General features: G+C 44.4%; 1 pseudogene; it reads left to right on the top strand.

Annotated features, from left to right (window-relative positions):
* The first annotated feature begins 211 nt into the window (after nucleotides 1-211).
* LOC119251714 (E3 ubiquitin-protein ligase TRIM38-like) lies at nucleotides 212-13,660 on the top strand (annotated as a pseudogene).
* Nucleotides 13,661-19,444: the final 5,784 nt, after the last annotated feature.

The following is a 19,444-nucleotide window of genomic DNA, read 5'->3' as shown; positions in this document are numbered from 1 at the left end:
CCACAAGCCGTGAACTACAAATCCCAGCATGCCTTGACCTACAAGTCCCAGCATGACTTGAACTACAAGTCCAGGCATGCCTTGAAATACAGTCCAGGCATGCCTTGAACTACAAGTCCCAGCATGCCTTGAACTACAAGTCCAGGCATGCCTTGAAATACAGTCCAGGCATGCCTTGAACTACAAGTCCCAGCATGCCGCGAAGGTTGTTAGCTTGGGGGCCATGTTTGTTCTAGAACTAAGTGAGCGCTCGTCCAGCGGCGATCCGGCTTCTGTGAGTGCCAAGTACCGACCTGTGAGCATGACGGATAGTATTTGATCACATGTTGGTCAATGAGCGCACACACACACACACACACACACACACACACACACACACACACACACACACTCACACTCTCTCTCCCTCCCATCTCTCTCTCTCTCTCTCTCTCTCCCCCCTCCCTTCTCTCTCTCCCTCTCTTTTCTCTTTTCTCTCTCCCCCTTTCCTTTCCCTCCCTTTTCTTTTTCTTTCCCTCTCCCTTTCTCTCTCTCCCCCTCTCCCTTTCTCTCTCCGCCTCTCCTTTGTCTGTCTGTCTCTCACCGCTTTGGGCAGGGGCGGACCCACCCCCTGGTCACTCTCTCCCCTGGGGGCGCCCTGGGTGGTTTCCGGGAAAGCTTTGACTGTTTCCAGCTGTTATTTCTCCTCCTGTTCTTGCTGCTCCTTCCCCAGTTCCTCCTCCTGCACACACGGCCGGTGGCGCAGCTCACAGACGCCCTGGGCATTGCTTGGTTTTGTTCTCTGTCGGTTTCATTGTCCAGAGTTCCTGTCGCTGTGCCTGCTGCTTCCTCATTGGTTTTCTCCAACGTAAATTCAATCATTAATTCCACTCTATGTACGTTTATGCCAAAGTTTCCTTCTCTAGGGTCTTTTAAGTTGCTTTTAGGTGTCGCTGAACTTTGGAAGTTATGAAATGCAGTTAAAATAACAATCTACAGTTTCTATTTTCTCCTTATACAACTGTATCAGTCCTGATAAATTTTGATTGATTCTTCTATTATGGGTCACAATCTCTTGTTTCTTTGCATATGTGGATGCTTTTTCCCAGGAATTGAATTTTTTACAGAGATCTATTTTGTGGAACATGAAATCTACTTCTACAAAGTGTCCCAGTGTAAGTTATAGTGTATTCTGTACAACAGTTACCACTATTTAAATTCCAAAACATTTTCATCTCCTCACACACAGGCCTCATATCCTTAAGCAGTAACTCCCCTCCCCCTACTTTCATACTCCCCTCGGGACTCACCTATTTTCTCTCTTTCTGAATTTGCCTGTTTTAGGCAGTTAACAAAAATGATCATACAACAGGTGACATCTGCGTCTGGCTTCTGTCCATTAATATAGTGTTCTCAGGATTCATCAATGTTGGTGCATAAATTGATATTTTGTACATTTTTACGGATGAATATAGTCATACAGATTTGAAATTGCAAGATGTGAATCCTGAAAGGATAATCTTCCCTGTGGGAATTTCACACATTTTAGGTGTCATCACTGGATGGACATTTGGGTTTCCACTTTGGGGCTAATTGGAATAATGCCACTGTGAACACTTATGCACAAATTTTTGTGGAGTATGTTTCAGTTTTGGAATATATATAGTTAGGAGATCACTTCTCTGTCTTTTGGCTTACATCAAGTGTGGAATATATCCTTAGGAATAGAGTTGCTGAATCATGTGATAACTCTTCAACTTCTGAAGAAACTGTCTATCTGTTTCCCAAAGAAGCTGCGCCATTTACATGCCCACCAGCCATGCATGTGTTTCCTATTTCTCTACTTGTCATTGTGGGTATTTTGAAGCTTACCTGTCCTATGACTGTTAAGTGCTATCCCGTTGTGGTATTGTTTTGCATTTTTCTAATGACTGGTGATGTCAGCACCTTTCCATGTGTTTATTGTCCATTTTATATCATTTTGGGGATAATGTCTATTCAGATCCATGGCCTCTTTTAAGTTGGATTATTTGTCTCTGTTGTTGATTTGTAGGAACTCACTATGTACTAGTGATAATTCTAGGTAAGTCCCTTATCAGATACATGATTTTCAAAAATTGCCTGTTATTCTCTGAGTTGTTTTCACATTCCTGATGAAGAACCATAAGTTCAAGTATCTGTTATCCTCCCCATCTTTTTTTTTTTTTTTCGTTGTTGGTCTTTGTCCTTGAAGTTTTCTTACAACAGTTTTTAATTATTTCAGTTTTTACATTTAGATCTTTGTATATTTTGAATAAGTTTTGTACTGATTTGAGGCAGGCGTTCAAATTTATTCTTTTGCTTGTGGGTATGTATTTTCTCCACAGTCATTTCATGGGAGGATTCTTTGAACATTGGATTGTCTTGACACCTGTCAAAATTTGTTAAGTATAAACGTATGGGTTTATTTCTGGACTATTACAAATCGTTGATCTATATGTTTGTCTTCATGCAAGTACTTTTTCGTACTTTTGACCATTGCAGTCATGTAGATTTGAAGTTGCAAGATGTGAATCCTGCAATATTGATCTTTGTCAAGGTTGTTTTGGCTGTTCTGGATTCCTTGATTTTCAGATGAATTTTAGGATAAGCTGGCCAATTTTACAAAGCAAAAACAAAAACAAACACACCAAAGTAACAACAACAGCAAAACAGAACTACAGCTTGTATCTATAAGGAGTGCCCTGAATCTGTATGGTTCTTAGAGAAGTATTGTCAACCTCACAGTATTAATCTGCAATTTATGAACATTGAACGTCTTCTCATGTATGTGGTCAGTTTATTTGAAAGATGTTCAGTTTACGGTCCACTGGACTGTTCATTTAAATCTCTACATTTTGTGACAGAAGATTCCTGCTCAGTATTCTGTCACTTTTTTCTATTGCTACAAATGAAGGGTATTATTTCTACTGTGTCCCACTTCCTTTTGATTCAAGCTGAGCACAAAGCACATGAGCAAAGCCACAATATTCCTCCCAATGTCCAGACTCTGACCCCCATGTAATTTTAATTTCTGAGTTTTGCAGTCCAAGTTAACTTCTTTATTGTAACTGCAAGAAATCACAGTGTAGAGGGACCCGCCATGAATATGGGACTGTGCTGAGTGGCGAAGGTGGTGACCAGTTCCAGGCCAACAATTTTTTTTTTTAATTTATATATATTTTACATCATTGTTCATTTTTAAACAATGTTTGCTTCCCTCCCCACCAAGTGTAGTCCCCATAGAATTCCCTTCCCCAATGCACCCGTGCACCATCACCACAGTCCCTGTGCTCCTCCCTTCCTCCTTCTGATCCCTCTCCCTCCTCCTCCCCTGCAGTATGTCTCTGGTTTATAATCGTCTGTTTTTGCTTTGTTGAGTTTTGTGTTGTTATTTTTTCCCCTGATGTCTTATGTGGTTTCCCTATATTCCTCCTATAAGTGAAACTATCCTATATTTTTCTTTTTCCTTCTGACTTATTTCACTGAGCATAATTCCTTCAGCCTCCATCCATGTTGCTGCAAATGGCATGAATTTATCTTTTTTTGATTGCTGAGTAATATTCCATTGTGTATCTATACCACATCTTCTTGATCCAGTCATCTATTTTTGGGCATTTGGGTTGTTTCCAGGTTTTACTTATTATAAATAGTGCTGCAATAAATATAGGGGTACAGGTATTCTTTTGAATTAATGTTTTTGTGTCCTTTGGGTAGATCCCAAGGAGTGGAATTGCTGGGTCATATGGCAGCTCTATTTTTAGTAGACTGAGGAACCTCCCATAGTGGTTGGGACAGTTTGCACTCCCACCAGCAATGTGGGAGGGTTCTTTTTTACCACTTCCTCGCCAACTTTTGTTGTTGCTAGTTTTTTTGATATGTGCCATCCTTACTGGTGTTAGGTAGTATCTCATTGTGGTTTTGATTTCCATATCCCTGATTGTAAGGGATGTTGAATTTTTTTATATGTTTGTTGGTCATTTGCATTTCCTCTTTGGAGAGCTGTCTTTTAAGTTCTTCTGGCCATTTCTTGACTAGATTGTTTACTTTGTTCTTGTTGAGTCATGTGAGTTCTTTGAATATCTTTGTGGTCAGTCCCTTATCAGTTGGATGGAGTGCCAAGATTTTTTTCCAGTCAGTGGGATGTCTCATTTTAGTTTAGTGGGGTGTCTCTTTTTAGTTACAGAAGCTTTTCAGTTTGATGTAATACCAGGTGTTTATCTTTTTCTTGACTTTCTTTGCTTTGGATGATGAGCCTTTAAAGTTGTTACCAAGATGTATGTCTTGTAGTGTTTTGCCTATATTTTCTTCTATATATTTTATGGTTTCAGGTATCTTTTATCTCGGAATCTTTTATCCATTCTGATTTGATTTTTGTGCATGGTGAGAGGTAGTGTAGGCCAACGTTTTTAAAGGAAGTGCTAACGTGTGTGTGTGTGTGTGTGTGTGTGTGTGTGTGTTTGTGAGAGAGAGAGAGAGAGAGAGGGTGGCGATGAGGGTGCCCTGGAATGTGAAAATGGTCAGGACTTGCTTTCCATCACTTTCCCCTGTCTCTTCTTCTTTCACAGACTCCATGTCCCACCTCATGTGATTTTCACTCACCTTCAGTGAAGGCCGAGGGCAATGAGGGTCAGAGGAGGGCGGTCATCTCCCCAGGAGCACTGCAACCCTGGCAGAGAGAAGCCTGATACACCCTTTGTGGAAATAATATGCCATGGAGTCAAATAGAGCAGTAATTCTCTAAATCTGAAGAGAGTTGTCCTGATTATTGCATTAGAGAGAAATAACCCAGCCAGTAACTTAATTGATGCCAGTTTTTCATTCTGAACACTGTCACTTCAAAGAAAAGGTCATTAACATTTCCCCTGATTCCATTCTCGCCCCACAGCCTCCCTGTGGGAAGAGGGCAGGACTAGATTCTCTGAGCACCTAGCTGCAGGGCAGGGGTAGGCCTCTTTGCTCCTGTCTTTCCTCCCTGTCTGGCTCTCAGATCATCACTGTTAGACACTAGGGGTGTCTAGTACCCAGTGTCCCACATGTCCCCACCTTCCCCACTGCTTCCCACTTTCCCCATATCTGGATCCTGCAAACTCCCTGGGTTCTCCCACAGGGAACTTCCCCTGCTAGACAGTTCCTAAGACTGCTATTTCCCAGGTGTCCTTGGCTCTGCTCCCAGTACCAACTCTTACTTTCCAGCACTTTTGGATTCTTTCTCTCAGGTCACCTAGGAATGACAGAAGGGACACTGTTCTGGTTTCCTTGGTTTGTTTTTATCCTATTGCCATTTCCCACTGAATCTTTATTAAATTATTGCCTTTTTATGTTTTATGTGTGGGAGTTGGGGTTGGGAGAATTGGGGGAGGGAGGTGGGGAGAAGTAGAGTCAAATGTGTTTGTCTCATTTGAATCCTTCGTAGATTACCCAATTCCTAAGTGGTATTACTACTTAATAAGGAAGTGATTTGGCACTAATTATCATTCTTTTTAAAAAAAAATTATTTAATTATGCATACAAGATCTGGGGTCCAGGCCAGAAGTGTATGTGTGTGGGGGAGAGCAGATTCACCAGAGACAGAGTGGGGAACAGAGCAGGCAGGCAGACTGAAATACACTGCTGAGGGGAGCAGCGGGCAAGTCAGGAGAGGTCTGCTGCGCCATTTAGGGTGGTTCCCTGGCCAGCCGGGGATCAAATTCGTGATGCACTGGCTGTGGATAGCTTCATAGGTTATGTCTTGACCCCTTGCGCTGCCAGGGAGGCCCTAATTATCATTCTTGATGTTTGATAGATGGGGAAAGAGATTCACTCTCCCTGACTTAGTTCTCCCTCTCTGCCTGCAATTTTTATGGGAAAGCTTACCTTGCTTCTATCTCTCTTCACTTCCTATGATAGATGCTCTCTCTCTGGGGTGCCATGTAGCCAATCCACAGGCAGATATGAAGCAAATGAAACAGAGTTAGTGGGAAGTAGAATTAGAAAATTTAAATTTTCTCACTTTATGTAAGTTAAATTTTAGTAGCCAGTTATGATAGGGATCACCATTTCTACAACCCAGCAAAAGGGTTTGCCTCTTCGAAATCCAAACCATTTCTTCTCCAGACAGATTTGAAGGCCTTTGGAGGCTGAATAACCAAGTTGCTGTGTAGTTCCATCACTGAAAAATTCTGACAGCTTCATCTCTGCTTCCAAACTGATATTGTAGCCTTTGAAGAAAAGCCATGGCCTTAGATACCACTATCAAGAAGATGAGGGAGGAAGCCATGTGCTCCATCTGTTTGGAGATGATGACAGAGCCCTTGAGCATCGACTGTGGGCACAGCTTCTGCTGCCAGTGCATAGAGGGCACACTTGAGAACCTACAAGTGACATCATCCCTGAGGGAGCCCCAATGTCCCCTGTGCCGGGCACCATTTCAAAGGGAAAGTCTCCGATCCAACAAGCAACTGGAAAACCTCATTCAGACCGTTAAGGAGATAGACAGTGAGAGGCTGTGTGAGGAGCATGGGGAGCAGCTCCGCCTGTTCTGTGAGGATGATATGAGGCTCCTCTGCTGGCGCTGTGAGCGCTCCCCCCAGCACAGCGGACACAGCATGGCTCTTGTGGAGGACGTATGTCCAGGCTACAAGGTGAGTGGGTGGGCTGAGGGCTTGAGCAAGTACCTGCTCTCATGTTGAACTCTCAGACATGAGATTTTCTTCACTTAAATCAGAGATTATGATCTTGATATATGACTTTTATTGTGTCATTTTTCTGACAAATGGTTTACGATGAGTCCCCAAAATATAAATTCTTAACTGTACTAACATTTAGTGGATGATCAAAGTCTTGTCCTTATTCACTCTTGCTGTGATGACCCTGTGTAGAATACAGTGTGCCCAATCCACACCAGCCTGTTTTATCTTCGCTTGTGTGTATTCAAGAAAACACAATGTTCAGGGCCATGTGACAGAATCTGAAAATAGGGAAAGACACACCACCTTTTAGGGATCCTGGAGTCAACAGGGTAAAGAAATCAGCAAAACAAGAGAGTCTGGAGTGCCCTTGCTTGGGTGGTGACTAGGATCCCAGCCAGTGGGAAGAGAGTCTGCAAGGACACACAACTCACCATATGCAGAAATTTAGAGAAAGTCATCTGTGTATGTTATTATCTTTGCCACGTGCAGCATTTCCCTGGCAGAACTGTGGTTTTGGGTCAGCTGACTCTGGGTCAGCAGATGAGCTTGGAATCACAGCTCAGCCACCCGCCAGCGATGGGCCCCAGTGCATGTCACTCAACCCCTTCCTAAGCCTCCATCTTGGCCGTACAGAAATGATGGTAAAAGTCCTAATAGTGGTCCAGGCTTACTGCACAGACATTCCTCAGGGTGTTTCTCTGAAAGCATAAGGATTGAACAACACTTAAGGTCAGTCTAACCATCCTGGAGGGTTAGACTCAAGTGCTTGAAGAAGTTTTGTCAGATTGATTATAATTGTTTCACCGTATTATTATCAGGAAAAGCTCCAGAAAGCTGTGACAAAACTGAGGGAACAAGATGACCAATGTCAGGGTCTGAAGTTGATCACGAAGAAACAAATAAGAAAATGGCAGGTAAGAAATTGAGTTTATTGATTTCAAACTATTGTGAATCCTAAAGCCTAGGCAGAGGGGAGGATGTTTTCACACAGCACATGCTGGTTCCTTCTTACTGCACCAGACTGAATAAATGACATCCAAGGAAGAAATATTCTATGATAATTTATCTCCTTTCTTTTTCAGCCTTTCAATAGTAATTCCCTGGGATTCCTGATACTTCAGTCCAGAGAAGCAGAATTTTGACCTTTCTTACCTAGAACCATCCTTGACTAAATTGGAAATTGGAAATTCCTCATAGTTTATATAAGTTCATGGTTAAAAGAATTCAACCTCATCACTTTGGCACATTTACCACAATACAGGGTCCATATTCATCCTTCGAGGTTCAAAAACCTTTGTGAGCTCTGTATACATGGGCAGTCCAGGTGACGTTATACTATCATCTTTATGAGACTGATGATGGGATAGAGCTGTAATAAGAGCAAATTTTTTTTTTTAATTTACACTGTGTTTCCGCTAAGACTTTCCAGGTCTGACCAGTCTCCTGCACCAGAGGCCTATGCCTTCCAGATATACTGATGTGATCCCTCATGGGCACTCAGCCTGCAGACTGGTTAGTTGTTATGTCTCCCTCAGGGTCTCTTCCAAGCCATTGTCCTGGTCCTTTGTGTGTGGATGTTAAATTTAAGCTCTCAAGGACAGTCATACTTCCTGCCTTTCTGGAATCTCAGGTTGTGAGAACTTCCATCATTGCAAATTTGTAGGGAAACCATGTCAATGCCAAAGTCTAGCTGTCCTGTATGTGTCTCCTACACATATCAGCTTCCCTTCTCCACAACATCACAGTCACTGAAGCACCCCATGAACTGAGGAAGCCTCAGTGGAAGTTGCAACTCTGTGTTTTCCAAATGAAAATTGAGTCCCACAAGAGAGATCATGTGGTTTCTGTCAGTCTTATACATAAGGAGGCTCAAGTGGACACAAGCTTTGTGGATGAATATTTCTGGTATCTGTGATCAAATTCAGCCTCAGACCTCCCTCTGTTGATAGTCATGGACTCGCCTACTTCGGTTAATGTCTAGTCGTGGTGATGTTTATCACAAACTTTTGCTTCACAAAATTCCCCAGGATAGAGACATTTTCGTACATTCCAAATTAAAGTGGGTTCACTAGCATTTCACCAGGGCCCTCTACCGTGGACCAAAGGTCACTGCATGGGGAGGTGCAGCAGCCCTCCTTCCCTAATGACATTATCGGGTGGCCTGTGCCTCCTTATCTTGTGATTTGGCTGCTGGAGAAGGAAATTATTGCGTTGACTGTAGAGAACTGGGGCAGCCTCTCCCACATCTGAGTCCTGCCCCCTGGGCCTCACTCTGCAGCAGGAACATGCACGTTCCTCCACCTCAGATGACTCATGGCAAAAAATATCACAGTATCCCCAAACACTTTACTTTTTATAAGTGTCTGTGATCTTTAAAATAAACATGAAATTTAGCATTTTCAGCATCCACTGTTCATCTCATTGGCATCATCTTCATATTGGGGTGTCCCTAACTCTACTCTCCATTTGCAGAACTTGTTCATTTTTCCAACATGACACTTGATCACCACTAAACAGTATCTCCATTGTCCCCTCTCTCCCTTCTCCCACTTCATACCCACATTTCCACTTTCTGTTTTCAAACTTAACGAGGTACCTTTATAAAAGCAATCAAAATTGTCCGTTTTTCTAACTTACTTCACTGACCATGTATCTTCAAGGCTCATCCATGTTGTAACAGAGTTCCATACAATTTTAAGGATGAGAGTTTCCCATTTTAGAGATGTACCTCATTTTTTCCTCATTTCATCCACAAATGAAGTTTGTTCTGTTTGCACCTTTTGAGCATATCTTCTTCATTCTAGGAGAAGATAAAGCTCCAGAGAAAGAAAATCCAGTCTGACTTTGAGAATCTGCACAACTTCCTCCGTGTTGAGGAGAAATGTTATCTGTGGAGACTGGAGAAAGAAAAAGAGCAGATTCTGAAGATTCTGCAGGACAGTGAGGCGAGTCTGGAAAAGCAGAGCCAGGAACTCAAGAGCCACATCCGGGAACTAGAGAAGAAATGTCAAGGCCCAGCCCAGGATTTGCTGCAGGTGAGGCTGTGCCCTGGGAGAACACAGAAGAGGCTTCTGCACCCGAGTGTTACGGGGACAGTGGAGAGAAGCAGGGGAAGATGGCAAGGTCTTCCAGCTTCTCTGGGAAGTGGGGAATTATTGTGGGGATTTAAAGTAGCATTTCTTTATCAATATTTGAAGAGAGGCCTCCAGTAGTCTATACGGTAACTACATATGAATCAAAAAATATACTCCTTCTGCTTTTATAGGCCAATTGATTCCATATTGTCCAATATGAATTGTAGGGTATCATTTGCTGCCATTTGTGTCTGTTCCATGTACACTGAACCCTGTGTGTTGGTCTGTTTCCTGGACAATTCTCCAGGTGACTTGAGTGTAAAGGGGGACAGCCAACATGACTATCATCATTTTCCCTGATTTATTTGTATATGACAAGACCCAAAGAACTCTTCCTGGACCTTCTTTCAGCTTCATGACAAATGCCTGGAGCTAGTTCTTCTAGGTTCTATAGAAGTGGAGGTCACACTCTGAGGGTAAGAATGTAGCATGACAGCTCTAACATTATGTGACACCTGCTGCCACCACCTACATGGCCCATCTCAGGGGCTCTACCTGTGTTCATCTCTAAGGCCCTCTGTGAAGAGTGATGAGCTCCTCGGAAGGATTTTAGGTCACTGATGCAAATCTTGTAAGGGAGTATGGGAAGCTCCTGGCCTTTCCCCTAAGTAGCCCACAGGCTGCTGTGATTAGAGGCACAGGTCACAGGAAGGAAGTTACCAACTCAGAGGGTCATACACTGTGTACGTACATGCTGCTACCTTAGGGCACAGAAGGTATCAGTCTACCTGATTTCTAGCAATGTCTATGGCTGGGTCATTCTATTCTTGGAGGAATGTTTGTAGAGATTAGCCCCATGTACCATACCCCGTGAAATAGTGATGTACCCGCACTTACCCTTGTGTCCTTGTTTCTCTGTAGGATGTGAAAGACACCTTGAGTGGGTAAGTGCCGTAGGAGCACCGGTGGGCAGGGTGAGGGTCCTTAGGGCCAAATGGACCATCCCACTGAAGATATCTCTGTCCTCTGCTGATCCTAGGAGTGTGGCTGTGGAGCTGGAAGTGCCAGAGGCCGTCTCTCTGGAGCTTCACACTGTGTGTAATGTTCCTGAGCTATACTTGGATGTGAAGAAAATGCTAAAGAGCTACCAAGGTATGAAAAGCCAAGAATTCTTTACATGTTATACTTGAAAGATACCGTCGTGGTAACCCCGCTCACTACCTGCCCCTGGAGAGACTCACAGCCAGAGAGATTGTTGAGTTGTTGTGGAGTTGTTTACTCCCCCGGGTCAGGAGGCTCCAGCGCTTACATGGGACACAGCCTGCTGGGGATCTGTATAGGCCCTTCACACTCCCTGTCTCCGGTTCATCAGCTGCACCAGTCCAGGCTCTCTCCTCATTTTTCCTAATCACTGAGAATATTAACAGTTTTCAGTTCTTTGGTTTCATCATGAAAGTAAAGAGCATCAACACATAAAGTATTTACAACAGTGTCTGGTATATAATGTTTATTGTTAACTTCTCAGTCATCTCTGACCACAGTGCAAGAAAGGTAGGTGAAGATACTTTATTGTGATGCAAATATTTTAGGGCCTTGACCCAGACAATATGGTGAATGTTAGAATCATAAGGAAAACCATGTTTTGCTAATTGCAAATCTCATGTTTCCTCCCTGGATTCCTTTAATCAGTGCTTGCTGTATTTCCATCATCTCTGATCTACAATTACAAAATTCAAATGCTTTGAGAACTAAATATTTTCCATAACACACTTGTCCACAAAATTAAACCTAATTGGATATGATTTGGTGAATGTTTTAGTTACCTGCTGCTAAAAAATATTTAGTGGCTTAAAGCAAAAACCACATCTTTCAGTATCGTGTGTCAGAAATCTGTGCCCAGCTCAGGTGGGGTCACACAATGCAGTTATGGGCTCACCTGGTGGATCAGTTGGGGAATCTTCTTCCAGTTGTTGGCAGAATTTATTTCTTCATGGTTATAAGGCCCTGACTTCTTACCAGCTGTTTCCTGGAAGTGCCCTCAGCTTCTGGAAGTCACTACTCATCAATTTGTGACCAGCTGTCGTGTGTTACCCAGTTACGCAGCAGGTGATTAACTGACGCGGGAACCTCCTTAGCTCTCTTCATTTTTATTTTTTTTTAAGATTTATTTATTTATGCGTAGAAGAATTGGTGTGTAGGCCAGAGGTGCTGGGAATGAGTGGATTCACCAGAGACAGAGCGGGGAGCAGAACAGTCAGATTGACTGAAATACATTGCTGAGGGGAGCAGTGGGCAAGACAGGAGGGGTCTGCTGTGCCATGTGGGTAGCTCCCTGGCTGGCCGCCAGTATCACACTCATGCTGCAGAGGCTGCAGATAGCCTCATAGTGCTGTGCTTAACCCTTGCACCACCAAGGAGGCACCTTAGCTCTTTTCATTTCAATATACTCTACTGGCCAATATCAACTTCAGTTTGTCACATATTTTTCTATTCAACTTGATTCTAGTTATATACTTTTTGTGCTATCAGTGTTGAGTTTATTTTCTTTCACTAATCCCCATGGAACCTTATCTGAAACAAGACAGAAGAGCTTTACTTACAAGCCATGGAGCTGGCGTGTGTCTTGACACCTGGGGAAATAACTGGGACTTCAGCCACAAGCTATGACGTGACTTTATCATTTTCTTTTCTGATCTTCAGGTGGGTGGTTATTAGTAAAGGGAAGGACTTGTCTACTCTTATCTCCATGATTCCCACCTGGGAGAGGAAGGGCTTTAGAGAGGACAGTAACCATGTCCACCCTGGGGAGTTCTGGTCCTTGGTTTCTCTGAGTGACTAAGATGGTGATGATGAGGATGATGAAAATAATGATGACATTTACTTTTATTATCACATATTTATCACTTAACTTTTACCAGGAATTTCACCAAACACTAATCTTATATTAGCTCATTCTAATATCTTTCTCATGATTCTTTGTGACAATATGATGATTTCTGCTTTATATTTAGAAAGTTTAATTTTTTAAATTTTTTTCCTCTAATAATCTCTGTTCTTTATTTTTTATTATTTAAATTTTATTTTTATATTCCCCTTACAATTACAACCCCCTTATTTTGACCCCAGGCTCTCCTTTCCCTGCCCCCCACCCCCATAGAGTGTCTATATTTAGAAAGTTTTAGAGAATGACTCACACAGCTAGTAGTAAGAAAAAGTTTGCAATTGAGCATAGCCTAGGTTTATTTAAAAATAAGACATAACACACATTTCTTGTTTTGGTTTTGATTGTTTGTTTTATTTTTTTTAGTCAGCGTGACACTGGATGCAGATACAGCTCATGTTGGCCTAACTGTGTCTAAGGATCGAAGACAAGTGGCTTGTGGAGATGCCCAGATGAAGCTTAGCACTTCCAGAAGATTTAGTGTGTTACCCTGTGTCCTGGGCTGTGAGGGCTTCACCTCTGGAAGGCATTACTTTGAGGTGGATGTGGGAGAAGGAACTCAGTGGGACGTAGGAGTTTGTCTGGAAAATGTGTGCCGGGCATCTGCGAGGAATCTCAAATTTCAGTCTGAAGTCTGGGCCATCAGGCTCTGCAAAGGGAACCACTATGCAGCCCTGACCTCACCCCCAACTTCCCTTTCTCTGAGAAAGCGGCCCCTGGTTGTGGGGTTTTCCTGGACTGTGAGGCCGGACTTGTGTCCTTTTACAACATGCCGACTGGCTCCCACATCTTCACCTTCCCGAAGGCCTCCTTTTCTGAAACTCTCCGACCCCTTTTCCAGGTTTATCCATGTTCTCCTCTATTCCTGCCTCTACCAGATGAGTAAACAGGAATTGCCTCTTTCTTGAGATGGACATGCTGGGTCTGATGAAGATACTAGATAGAGATAAAAATAGTTTTGCTACCATCCAATGCAGAGCCTGATTTATGTCTGACTTCTGATTTTCTTTAAAAAGGGACAAGTGACAGCATCTGTCTAGGCCTCAGTTTCCTCAAATGTAATATTGTCTACTCCCAAGTTGCTGTGATACGTGCTCAGGCGCAAAGCCCAAGGCATATGAAATAAGACATGGGCTTTTGTTTTTGGTTAATTTATACCAAGCGTGCAACATACTTCCAGAGACATGACCTGCTAAAGAGGAATCTTGTCCCTGTGATCATTTAATCTTTGCAGGATCCTGGGTAATTTATTACCTTCTTTGGGCCTCCATTTCCCCAGAAACATATGCAACCTATTTTAGAAATGACAAATTAATGGCTAGCCCTCGCAACTCATTCTGGTCACCTGGAGAAGTTTTAAATATGTTGATGCTTGAATTGTTCCATACATTTTATTTTTTAAATTTTTTAAAGATTTATTTATTTATGCATACAAGAGCTGGGGTACAGGCCAGCGATGCAGGGGCAGGGTCGTGGTAAGAGGATTCACCAGAGACAGAGTGGGGAACAGAACAGGCAGACTGAATGAAATACACTGCTGAGGGGAGCATCAGGGGAGACAGGAGAGGTCTGCTGCGCCATATGGGTTGCTCCCTGGCGGGCTGGGGATTGAACTCATGCTGCAGAGTCTGCGGATTGCTTCATAGTGCTGTACTTAACCTGTTGTGCCACCAGGAAGGTCCTGTTCCGTACATTTTCAAAGCGATACAGTAGGGGCAGAGAGGGGCGCCCAGGCAGAGGACTGACTCCTGGTGGTGGTTCTGCAGTGACTCTGAAGGGGCCTCTTTTTCCACTTGGGTTAATCAGGGGTCATTTCTTTCTCCTTACCCAGGTCCACTCAGACCCCCAGAAGAGCACCCCAGAAGAGTACCTTTCTCTGAGCACCCCTTTCACTTCTGTAGTGGGTCCTGCAGGCATTCAAGGTGCCACCCCTGCTGGGGTCTCACTCCTGGGGCCCCGGTGGTGGAAGGTGCCTGTACACGGGTGTGTCCTCAGACTGGAGCAGGCTGGGCTGCAGGACTGTGTGGCTGCCCTTGACCTCAGCCTCCCGTCTATATCCGTGGGACTCTTGGTCAGAGGATAAAGTCCAGGTCCGCGCACACACTGGCCGGGACTGTTTTCTGTGAGGATGCAGAGGCACTGGAGTTACAGTCTCTCCGCCACTGTCAGCGCCTAGTTCTGGAAAGAGGTGACCACCTGAAGGGGGAGGTCATAGGCTTATTTCTGACAAAGATGACTTTCATCTTTGCCTTAGTCTCTAAGAATAATCCGTGTCACCTCTTTGGTGATTCTCACATCAGATGATGGGTTACTTATGAGATGCACGCAGACAGGACAGGCCACGGAGGAGCGAGACCAGGTCAGGCTGACTCCCAGCCCGCGCGGGAAGTGGGAGCTCCAGGGAGCACCGCCCCGCGCCCCGCTGGCTGGCCTGGCCCCGCCCCTAACCACGCCCCAATCCTGGTCCCGCCCCCGAAGCTCCGCCTCCGAGGGCCCCGCCCCCTTCAGCCTCCGGGCGCCCGGGGCGCGCTGCTGAAGGCGTCGTTTTCTGGCGCCTCCTACCGGCGGCGCCTCGGCGCGGGCCCAGGTCCTCTCCCCCGGCCCCTCCCCCGCCCCCTCGCCTGCGGCTGCGCCCGAGGGTCTCGGGTCGGTCTTCCCCGCGCGGCCCGCCTTCCCCTGACAGCGGCGGCTGAGGAGACTCCGGGGAAGCTTCGGTGTGAAGATGACGGCGACAGGGCTGGGCCGGCGCGGGGAGAGGCGGTGAGGCTCACGCAGGAGCACCCGGGGCCGGGAGGGGAGCGGGCGGGAATAGGGGGTGCGGCGGGAAGCCTGGGGTTCGGGGCCGGTGAGGTGCGGAGCCGGAGGACCCGCCCTCCCGCCTGGGGAGTGTCGCGGGCGCGTTTCCCTGGGGGCATTTCTAGGGGAAGGTCCCGACAGTGGAGACCGGCTCGTTCAACCCCCAGTTATTAAAGTCAGTGCTTGGCCACCTTTGCTTCGGATTCTTCGTTGTCCCCCTCACTGCGTGGGGCAGCCTTCCTTCTGAAATGGGTTCGGTGAAATGCGTGGATGAGAAGGGTGACAGTTTTTGCTATTTAGGAAAAAAATTCATCCACCAGTTCTTCATATATACTTTCTTTTCTTTTTTTTAATAATAAATTTTATTTTTATATTCCCCATACAATTGCAACCCCCCATTCTGACCCCAATCCCTCCCCTCCCGCCCCCCACCCCCCAAAAAGTGTCTCTGGTTCATAGTTTTTTGTTGATTTTGATTTTCACTCTCTTATAGTTATTCATTTTCCTGGTCCCTTATTTAAGTTTTCTAGATTCCTGCTATGAGTGAGACCATCTGGTATTTTCTTTTTCTTTCTGGCTTATTTCGCTGAGCATGATCCTTCCAGCGCCATCCATGTGGCTGCAAATTGCATGTGTTTATCTTTTTTGAATGCTGAGTAATATTCCATGGTGTATATGGACCACATCTTCTTGATCCAGTCATCTATTTTTGGGCATTTAGGCTGTTTCAAAGCTTAGCTATTGTAAATCTTCATGTATACTTTCTGCCCCTTCCCTGATCTTTCCTCCCCTTTCCACACTTGCAGGAGCAGAACGAGCTTATATAGTAGGAGACACGAAGCTGCTGCGCAGCCGCTGACACGTGTTCATTTTTGTTTTGTTTTGTTTTGTTTTGTTTTTTGTGGGATCCTCGCCGGTGGCCGGGGAACGAACTGAGGCTGCGGGCAGCCTCTCAGCACAGCGCTCAACTGCTGCGCCACCAGGGGAGACACCATTTTTGTTTGTTTTTATTCTGTTGTTCTGGTTTTGTATAGTTTCTGTGGCTGGACCATCTAGTTCCTAATAGTTTGTTTTGCAGGGTTGCATCAGTCATTCATCCTGTTGTACCTTTAATATGCGCTAGTCTCCATTTCTAGAAATTCAGTTTGGTTCAGGTATCTGTGTAACATCTGAACATATGAAGGCAGTAATAATAACTGCCTTAGTATCCTTTACTCAAGTTCTGCATCTTTCCTGGGTAAATTTTGATTGACTGATTCATTCATTCATCATGAGTCAATGGTTTCTTTGCGCAGGTGGGTATTTTTTCTAACTAGTAAATGTTTTTATTAAGGCACATTTCATGTCATAAAATCCACCTTTTGTAAGTGTGGTCATAGTGTGTTCAAAAATTTGTACAGATGTCACTTTAAATTTCAGAACATTTTCAGTTCTTCTAAACAAGTCTCATATCATTAATTAGTAACTATTCATCTCACACACACTGTCAGTCAGTCTTTGGCAAGGACACGAATCTACCTTCTCTCTATGTATTTACCTATTTCAGACATTTAACAAAAAAGTATCATACATGAAGTGGCTTGGTGTGTCCAGCTTCTTTCAATTGTAGGTGTTTTCAAGGTTCATTAATACAGGTGCATAAATGGTATTTTGTTCACATGTATTTGAATAATATGCCATTATATGGACTTTATACTGTATTTGCCCTTTCATCAGTGGATGGGCATTTGGGTTGTCTCCACTTGGGGGCTAGTTTGAATAGGACCACTGTGAACTGTTTTGTACAAGTTTTTGTCTGAGTATTATGTTTCCTATTTTCTTGGGTACATACATGGGAGTAGAATTTCTGCAAGTGACAAATCTTACGTTCAATTTTTTTTTTTTAAAGATTTATTTATTTATACAAGCACTGGGTACAGTCAGAAGCGTGGGAGGGTGAGAGAACTCACCAGAGCCAGAGCAGGGAGCAGAGCAGGCAGAAGAACCGAAGCACACTGCTGAGGGGAGCAGGGGGTGGCAGGAGAGGTCTGCATCCCATGTGAGACCCTCCTCCGGTGGCCGGGGAGCAGCCAGGGATCGAACCAGCGCTGCAGAGGCTGCGGGCAGCTTCGCAACCCAGCACTCAACCACTGCACCACCGGGGAGGCCCACGTTCAATTTTTTTTAAGAACTGTGCAGCTGTTTTCCAAAGAAGTTGCACCATTTTATATCCACATAGGCAGTGTTAGAGGTTCCACTTTCACCACTTGTTATTGTCAGTATTTTTCAATTACAGCTATCTTGGTGGATGCAGCATGGTGTCTCTTTGTGGTTTTGTTTTGCCTTTTCCAAAACTGGTGATGTTGCACATTTTTCATGTATGTATTGTCTCTTTTGGAGTCATTTCTATTAAGATCCTTCTGTTAGGGGGAAAAGTATGTCCTAAAGCTAATTGCGTACAGGCTTTGTGGACTCCACCCCCCACTCCAGACCAAAGCCAAAAAACACTGGGAGAGACAAATCCCATCACCACCAAAGGGAAGTTGCTGGAACCTGAGGGTGGGGTTGTAAGATATTGGAGGACTAGGCATAGCAAGACAGCAGGCATTTTAAGGAAGACGATCATTTTGAAGAGCACAGCTGTGCCCAAGTTTCCTTTCAGGGTAAAACCACAAGAACCACAAGGCAAGGTAAACAAAACTTAGCTGTTGCCAAAGAGAAGTACCCAATCAGGTTGAGCTTGGTCCCTGTTATGAAAGGTCCCCTCATCCTGTCAGCTTTGTATAAAAAACAGCTTGTCATCCCTGGAGGGGTTCCTTCTCTCAACCTGATGAGGCTGCTGAGTCAGTACACCAGGCAGAGTCGGACCCTAGCTTAAGCTGGCAATAAAGCCTTTTTGCTTTTGCATCTCTGGCTCCGTGTAGTCTTTGGAAACCCCAGATGGAGTTGAGGCGCCAACTCCTAACGGTTAAGCAGCCAGGTTTGGTATAAAGCCAGACACTTGGGCTTTGGGGGGTGGGGGGGCGCCTTTTTGGCTCTCCGCCAGCTCGCAGCATTCAGCCAGCTCTCGGAGTGCCTTTGGGTTTCCTGGTCGGCGGATCCGGTAGGACGCATTAAACACTTTATTTCCCTATTTTCTCCCTGAGTTGTACATTTCTTCATTTCCCCTTCCCTTGTAAATAAACCTTTTTATTAACCTTTTGTGTGTGCCTGCAGTGGAGTATTAATAAGTCCCTTTTAAGTGCGCGGGTAAGGACCCACAGCCAGGCAACCCGTTTTTATATCGGGGCTGCTCAGTAACACTTCCTCCATTTTAAGTTGAATTCTTTGTCTTTGTTGTTGGAATATAGGAACTTTCTTTCTTTCTTTCGTTTAAAGATTTATTTATTTATTTATACAAGCACTGGGTACAGTCAGAAGCGCGGGAGGGTGAGAGAATTCACCAGAGCCAGAGAGGGGAGCAGAGCAGGCAGAAGGACCGAAGGACACTGCTGAGGGGAGCAGTGGGCTGCAGGAGAGGTCTGCGCGCCATGTGGGACCCTCACTGGCTGGCTGGGGATCGAACCTGCGCTACAGAGGCTGTGGACAGCTTCACAGAGCTGTGCTCAACCCCCTGCGCCACTGGGGAGGCCCTCTTCACATTCTTGATGGAGTCTTATGAAGCTCAATAATCTTCAGTTTTGTTGCTATCCACCAAGAATTTTTAATTGTGGGCCTCCCCAGTTCTTGTATAAATAAATAAATAAATCTTTTTAAAAAAGTGTTAAAAAAAGAATTTTTAACTGTTTCAATTCTTTAATTTACATCTTTGATTCATTGTCAGTTCTGTATATGCTGTGAGGCAGGGATCCACATTCATTCTTTTGCTTATGAATATGTAGTTGTCCCACTGTCTTTTGGCAAGGTGATTTTTTCTATGCACATTGAAGTGTTGTCATACTAGTCAAAATTAATTAACCATAACTATATGGGTTTATTTCTGGACT

The sequence above is a fragment of the Talpa occidentalis genome, unplaced genomic scaffold, assembly GCF_014898055.3.
Source record: "Talpa occidentalis isolate TD23 unplaced genomic scaffold, MPIMG_talOcc4v2.1 talOcc4.2, whole genome shotgun sequence".
Taxonomy (NCBI): domain Eukaryota; kingdom Metazoa; phylum Chordata; class Mammalia; order Eulipotyphla; family Talpidae; genus Talpa; species Talpa occidentalis.
The sequence above is the reverse complement of the archived record's forward strand: the minus strand, read 5'-3'. Positions and strand labels throughout refer to the sequence as shown.